This window comes from Solanum pennellii, chromosome 1 (genome assembly GCF_001406875.1).
Source record: "Solanum pennellii chromosome 1, SPENNV200".
Classification (NCBI taxonomy): domain Eukaryota; kingdom Viridiplantae; phylum Streptophyta; class Magnoliopsida; order Solanales; family Solanaceae; genus Solanum; species Solanum pennellii.
In genome coordinates, this window is record NC_028637.1 from 96,481,567 (window position 1) to 96,489,950 (window position 8,384).

At 26.7% G+C, this 8,384-nt stretch overlaps 1 protein-coding gene across 2 annotated transcripts in view; it reads right to left on the reverse strand.

The window, feature by feature from the left end:
* LOC107012403 (AT-rich interactive domain-containing protein 1) overlaps positions 1-221 on the reverse strand; it is a 5,261-nt gene extending 5,040 nt beyond the window's left edge. The window contains exon 1 of one of the 2 annotated variants that reach the window (XM_015212251.2): positions 95-221. The gene's annotated coding sequence lies outside the window, so the exon portion shown is untranslated. The remainder of the gene's footprint in view (positions 1-94) is intronic. The other variant, XM_027916232.1, reaches the window with a different exon arrangement.
* Between the last annotated feature and the right edge of the window lie 8,163 nt (positions 222-8,384).

Genomic DNA, 8,384 nt, shown 5'->3' on the forward strand with positions numbered 1-8,384 from the left:
GGGTCTGGGTAGGGGTGGGGTTAGGTTGATTTTCGAATTCTTGAATAGGAAAAAATACTCTGTAGAAAAATCTTTAAAATACAGAGAGAAATACCAGTTGAGGGGCTGAGGATGACCTTTTATTTCTTTTTTCTTTCTCTTCTTTTTTTTTCTTTCACAAAGTTTTGTTGTAACCCTTTAAGATAAAGATTTGGGGTTTGCTTGTAGATCTAAAATTTATGTGCAAAAAAGGAAGAAAAATAAGAGTAAACAAAGAGAGAAGGGGGTGGGGTGGGGTGGAGTAGGGTAGGGTAGGGTAGGCGAATGATTTATATATTAGGGTTTTTTTAATTAATAATAGAGTTAACTGGGTTGAACTGAGTCGATATGATGTTTTTATGAGCTTATACTATCGAGTCGATATGATACTTTTATGGGCTTTATGACATTTTTATGGGCTTAAACAGATTTACAGTTTTCTTAAAAAGGCCTTCAGATTGGGTAGGAGAACGATTTGTTTATTTAGATTTCTATAGAGATACTAGAATTAACTTGGATTTTGTATTATATAGAGTTGTCAAATGGGTTTGACCGATTCAATAAGGTACTTTCATGGGCTTTAACAGACATAACATTTTCTTGAAAGACCTTCAAATTGAATAAAAATGTATATATAGTCGATTTTGGAATTTCCTTTTGAATTTGTCATTTTAGTTACAACTCAAATTTAGAAATTTTATCAAAAATTGACGTGCGAAATTCGTGTTTGAAAATTTATAAATTTGTCGAAAGTTTGGCTTCGATAAAGTGTGTCAGATAGTCAATTTTGGAATTTCCATTTAAGTTACACTTAAGTTTAAATTTTTTTGCTAAGTGTAGATATATTAATTGATGTGCAAAATTTGTGTTAGAAGATACAAAATTTGACAAAAGTTTGGCATATTTAGTGGGGAGAAAAACTTTCAGAATACATGTTATTTTTAAAGACGGATTAGCAAAAAAGGGTTGAACTTGTCTCTCAATAATTTTTATCAAACATAGGATATATTTAAATACCTCATTAGTGCTTGTGATTGCTTGAACACCTAAGATTTGTGCGCTAGTAAACAAAGAGAGAAGAGAGAGAGAGAGAAAAAAGGGTGTGTGAAAAAGGAAAATGAGTTTATATTACGATTTGTCAAGTGATAATAGAGATAACTAGGATTTTATAGTAAATAAAGCCGTTAAAATGAGTTGGATCAATTTAATACAATACATTTACGGGCTTTAGCGGGCTTATAATTTTCTTTCAAAGACCTTCAAATTGGGTAGAAAAATGATTTGTATATTAGGATATCTTTTAGGCGGAATAGGGAAAATTATATGAAATGACAAACATTCCTAAGTAATTATATAATAGGAATATAGTTTAATTTATTTACTTTCTATAATTATAGTTTTTTTCCCCCTATAATTAATGGGGTCCACCACCTATTATATAACCAATAGTATAAAAATCTTTTTTTTTTTAAATTTTGTATATTATTTTACACAAAACAATATTATCTCTCCTATTCATAATCCACCTTTTTCTCCTACAATTAATACTTCTATCCGATTTGAATTTCAAATTGTCCAAAATTCAATTACTCCCTTCCGAAGTTGAATTCAATTTTCGTAGGTACTCCTAAATTTTAGTCGTTTTCTTTTTTTTTTCCTTATTCAACAATTGTATATGTATTGTGTTTCTTATGTTTTTTCATATTTTTTTGATGAAATAATCGATTGTTTGTTCTTATTAGATCTCAAATTAGTCACAGAATGAATGAATCATCTTCATCTATGAGGATTATCAGAGGTATTCCATTGCATGTCAATTTTGTTGACAATTTACCATCGTTTTCAATGGGTTTAACTCAAGATTTTGGGGTTGATGTAGGGTCTATGGTAAAATCAAAACAAGTTCAACATGAACAAACAATGGAAGAATTGAGATCAAAGAAAAAATATGACCCTACGGCAGTTCAAGAAGTTATTAACAATGCTAAAGCTAGAGGCATTAAAATTGTACAAGGAGGAAGAAAGAGGAAAGCAGTAAACATTGATTCAGAGGAAAATGCATGTGAAGTTGACGGATCTGAAGAACATCATAATTATGAGGTAGTGGCTTAAAACACAAATTTAGATACAATTTTTTTGTTACTTAGATGTCAATATACAAAAAATTATTGTTTAAGTAAATTTTGTATTCACGTAATTGTATATAGTATATTGCATGTGTTAGTACACACATGTTTTAGTTATATATTTGTATATGTGTCTGTGGATTTGATTACTTTATACATACTTTAAGTTATGTATAATGAATAATATACTAAGTCTTAATAGTGGTAGTAGCAGATTGTATATTAAAGGCTCATTATTATTTTTGTTTTTGTATATATATACAAAAAGTAATTGGACTTAGTTATACAGATGGGAAAATTTCATATATGATTATAATTTGTATATTTTATTAGTTATATACAAATTATTGAAGTTAGTATATATTAAGTTTATATACATATACAAAAATTGATTTGTCCATGACTGTTTTCAAAATTGACTGTTTTTGTATACATATATACTAAGTTTTAATAGTGGTAGTAGCGGATTGTATATTAAAGGCTCATTATTATTTTTGTTTTTGTATACATATATACACAAAGTAATTGGATTTAGTTATACAGATGAGAAAATTTCATATATGATTGTAATTTGTATATTTTAGTAGTTATATACAAATTATTGAAGTAAGTATATATTAAGTTTATATATTATTGGAGTATATACAAAGTCATTTAGACAGTTGTATATATTGTCATGTTTAACTACTATATTCATGTACACACATTAACCAGAATGCATAACCAAAATAGCCAATGAAGCCATTATCTGTACAATTATATAAAAAATATATATATTTCAAATCATTCAAAGAGATCATATATACAATTAATACAACATTATTATACAATCAAATTACTGAATTGATTTTACACTGATATTCTTTTTAATATACAAATACTACAACAAAAAAAGTATATAATTGTATCAAAAGCAAAAGACTTACTTTATGGCTATATACAATTATCACCAACGATTACTTGTATTCACTTACATTGATCTTCTTTATAATATACAAATACTACATCAACAAAAAGTATATAATTGTATAGTACGAAATTTCTGCTTAAAATAATTATATTTTGAAACCAGTTTTCAAAATAAAAAAAATTACGACACCACAATAACGAACGCACATAAATCAAAATTTGTAAATCCAATAGAACATTGTATAATTATTGCAATAATAAACATGAATTTTCATCCAATGAACACTTACCTGAATTCGATTACAAAGAAAAAATAAAAAAAATTGATGAACTGCTGTTTTATAAACAACAAAAACAAGTTTATCTTTTATTCAATTGTTGTATAATTCTTAGTTTTTTTTGAAAAAAAATAATATAAATTTGAACGTTTACCTTAAAAAAGGGACGGTTACCTTAAATTATGGCATTATCTATATTTATTGTTAGCATATTTAACGCTTCAGTTACAAACCACTTTTTAAAATAAAATTATATAAATAAAAAACAAAAGAAACCTTATATACAAAATTAAAGATACCTAAAATAACTAAACTATACCAACAGAATGTAATTAGGTAAACTATACCCATATAATGTTATTTAATCAAATAAGTTTGCTATATATGAAATTTTCCCTACAAAAATTAACTAGGATTTTGTATAATATAGAGTTGTTAAAATGGATTGGACCGATTCAGTGCGATACTTTCATGAGCTTTAATAGCCTTCATTTTCTTTGAAATGCCTTCGAATTGGATAAATGTGCACATATAGTCGATTTTGAGATTTCCTTTGAAATTTTTATTAAAGTTACAACTTAAGTTTAGAAATTTTGGTAATTGTAGATACTATAAATTGACACGCAAAATTCGTGTTTGAAGATACAAAATTTATTAAAAGTTTGGCATATTTAGTGGGGAGCTCAACTTTCATAATATGTGTTGTTAAAGATTGATTAACAAAAAAAGGTTGAACATGTTTGTCAATAATTTTTATCAGGCATGTGAAATATTGATATAGCTCATTTGTGCTTGTGATAATTGTTATCAATCATAGTAAAAAGATTTAAATAGCTCAGTTGTGCTTATGATTGCTGGTAAATTTAAAATTTGTGCAATCAAAATAGTAAGAAAAAAAGAGTAAATAGAGAGAGAAAATGGGTGAGTGGAGAAAGGGAATGATTTTTATTACAATTTGTCGAAGTGATAACTAGAATTTTGTAATATATAGAGCCGTCAAAATGGGTTAGACCTATTTGATACAATAATTTTATGAGCTTTGACAGGCTTATCATTTCTTTGAAAGGCCTTCAATTTGGATAGGAAAATGATTTGTATATTAGGATTTTTCTAGGGATACTAAATTTAACTAGGATTTTGTACTTATATAGAGTTGTCAAAATGGGTTGAACAGATTCGATAAATACTTTCATGGGCTTTAACATGATTAACATTTTCTTTGAAAAATCTTCAAATTGGATAAATGTGCACATATAGTCACTTTTGGAATTTTCATTTAAATTGCAACTTAAGTTTAGAAATTTCTGTAAGCGTAGATACTATAAGTTTACGTGCAAAATTCGTGTCTGAAGATACAAAATTTATCAAAAGTTTGATATATTTAGCGGGAGATAAACTTTCAAAATCCGTTGTGTTTTTGAAGATGAATTAGCAAAAATGAGTTGAGCATGTCTTTGAATAATTTTATCAACCATATGAGAGATTTAAATAGATCAAATTTGTGCTTGGATTTCTTGTAGATCAAGATTTGTGCACTAAAAATACGAAGAGAAAAAAAATAAACAAAGAGAGATTAAAGAGAGAAAGAAAAGGGGTCGGTGGAGTAGGGGAATGCTTTGTATATTAGGGATTTTCAAGTAATAAAAGAGGTAACAAGGATTTTGTAATATATAATGATTTGATTCGATATTTTATGGGTTTTAACAAACTTATTATTTTCTAAAAGCCTTCAAATCGGGTGGGAAATCATTTGTAATATTATTTTTCTAAAGATACTAAAGTTAACTGTGATTTTGTATTATATAGAGTTATCAAAATGGATTGGACCAATTCGATACGATTTTCATGCTTTCATGGACTTTAACTAGCTTGACACTTTTTTAGAAATGCCTTCAAAGTTTGAATTTCTTGTAGATCTAAGATTTGCACACTATAGATAGAAAGAAAAAAAAATGAAAAAAAGAGAAAAGAGAGAGGATGTAGGGTAGGGTAGAAAAATGATTTGTATATTAGGCTATTCAAGTGATAGTATAGCTAACTAGGATTTTGTAATGTATAGAACTGTCAAAATAGGTTAAATCAATTTGATTCGACATTTTTATGGACTTCAACAGGTTTATCGTTTTCTTTAAAGGACCTTTCGATTGGGTGGTGGAATGATTTGTATATTAAGGTTTTTCTAGAAAAACTAAAATTAAATTAGAATTTTGTATTATAATGGAATTGTTAAAATGGATTTGACCGATTTGATACAATACTTTCATGGGCTTTAAAAAGCTTGAATTTTCTTTAAAAGATATTCAAATTGGGTAAAAGTGCACATATAGTTGATTTTGAAATTTCCAGTTAAGTTACGACTTAAATATAGAAATTTTTGTAAGTGTAGACATTATAAGTTGACGTGTAAATGAAGACGAACTTTCAGAATACGTGTTGTTGTTTTTAAAAATTGATTAACAAAAAAGGATTCAACATGTCTCTCAATAATTTTATCAAACATATGGGAGATTTAAATAGCTCAAATTTGTACTTAAGATTGCTCGTAGATCTAAGATTTGCGCACTAAAAATAGGAAGAAAAAAGAAGATCACACAAAGAAAAAGAATAAAAAGGAAGAGAGAAGGGGGCGGGTAGGGTGGAATTGGATAGGGGAATGATTTGTATATAAGGTTTTCAGTTAGAGTCCAGTAGAATTTTATATTATAGATGTGTTAAAATGGATTAACCGTTTCAATACGATATTCTCATGAGCTGTAACGTGTTGAGTATTTTCTTTGAAATGCCTTCTGAATATGTGAAAATGCCAATATAGTAGATTTAGAGATCCCAATTTAAGTAAATAATTAAGTTAAATTATTTTGTAAATTTAGTCAATAGTTGATGCGCAAAAATTTGCATGAAAATATTGTTGAAAGATTGATATATTTAAAAATCTAAAATATCTCAGAATTATAAAATTTGTATTTTAGGTTTTTTCAAGTGATAATAGAGATAACTAAGATTCCGAAATATATAAAACCATCAAAATGGATTGGACCGATATGATACGATATTTTTATAGGCTTTAACAGATTTATCATTTTCTTTGAAATGCCTTTAAATTGGGTAGGAGGATGATTTGTATATGAAAGGTTTTCTAGGGATACTAGAGCTAATTAGGATTTTGTATTACATAAAGTTGTCAAAATAGGTTGGACCGATTTCATACAATACTTTAATGGGCTTTAACATGTTTGATGTTTTCTTTGAAAGACCTTCAAATTGGGTAAAAGTGCATACATAGTCGATTTTGAAATTTCCATTTAATTTACGACTTAAATTTAAAATTTTTTATAAGTGTAAATACCATAAATTAATGTGCTAAATCTGTGTTTAAAATAAATGTTATTATATTTAAAGATAATTTTGTCAACCAAGATTTAAATAGCTCAAATTTATGCTTGAATTTCTAATAGATATAAAATTTGTGCACTAAAAATAGGAAGAAAAAAAGAAGTAAACAAAGAAAAAAAGAGAAAGAAGGGGTAGAGTAGAGAAGGAGAATGATTTGTATATTACTTCTCAAGTGATAATAAAGGTGATTTATATATTACTTCTCAAGTGATAATAAAGGTACTAGAATTTACTTTTAGCGGCTTTAACATGCTTATTGTTTTATTTGAAATACCATCAGATTGGGTAGGGGATTGATTTATATATCAAGTATTTTAGAAATAATAAAATTAACTAAAATTTTGTATTATATAGAATTGCCATAATGAGTTGGATTGATACGATATTTTCATGGGCTTTAACAAATTTGACATTTTCTCTGAAAGACCTTTAAATTGGGTAAAAGTGCACATATAATCGATTTTGAAATTTCTATTTAAGTTACGACTTAAGTTTATAATTTTTTTAAAATATAGATACTATAAATTAACGTGCAAAATCCGTGTTTGAAGATACAAAATTTGTCAAAACTTTGACATATTTAATGGGGAGGCGAACTTTTAGAATACTTGTTATTGTTTTTTAGGATGGACAAATGTGACTCAATGCCTTTAAACGTCTTAGGCCTCAAGATCAAAATGATTATCTTTTTTTAGTAATAATAAAATAATTTTAAGTCTATGTTAACAAAAAGTATATATACTATATTGGTTAATATATTTGTCTTTTTTTGATTTCTTTCGAAACATTAAATAATGTTTCTTTTTATGGATCAATTTTTAAATTTAACTTCCACGTAATATGTTTAAGACCATAAGATTAAAAATATTTGAATATATATATACATCTTTAGCTTAAAACCATAATAGTAATTTTTTTTATTAAAGAGAAATTAATAACTTTGAATATTCAATTTCCATTTCTGAAGAATTTTTCGAAGATGAACTACCTATAAAAATGAGTCATACGCCTTAGACCCCGAGATCAAAATGACTATTTTTTTAAAGTAATAATAAAATTATTTTATGTCTATTTTAACAAACAAAAAGATATACTATATTGTTTAATATATTTGTCTTTTTTCGATTTGTTTCGAAACATTAAAAAATGTTTCTTTTTAAAGATCAATTTTTAGATTATAATATATTTGAACATATATGTCTTTAGCTTACAACCATAATATTCAATTCCAATTTCTGAAAAAGAAAATTAAAGTTGAACGACAAAACAATTTAGTTTCTCGAGTCTAATCTCATGCTCATCATGGTTCAAGTAGAAATAATGGGAAGCCAATGATTTTCAAAATGGAATCGAAAACATCGGATTCGGCGCTAAGATATTTGATGACGAACAAGTAAATGTTAAATTTGTGTTCTCGATTTCGGATTCCAATATTTGATAATGAATACTCTATAAATTAATGTGCAAAATCTGTGTTTGAAGATATTGTCAAAAGTTTGACATATTTAATGGGGAGGCAAACTTTTAAAATACGTGTTATTGTTTTTTAGGATTGACGGATATGACTCAATGCCTTTAAAAATGAGACATACACCTTAGGCTCAAAAATCGAAATGACTAGTTTTTAAGTAATAATAAAATTATTTTAAGTCTATTTTAA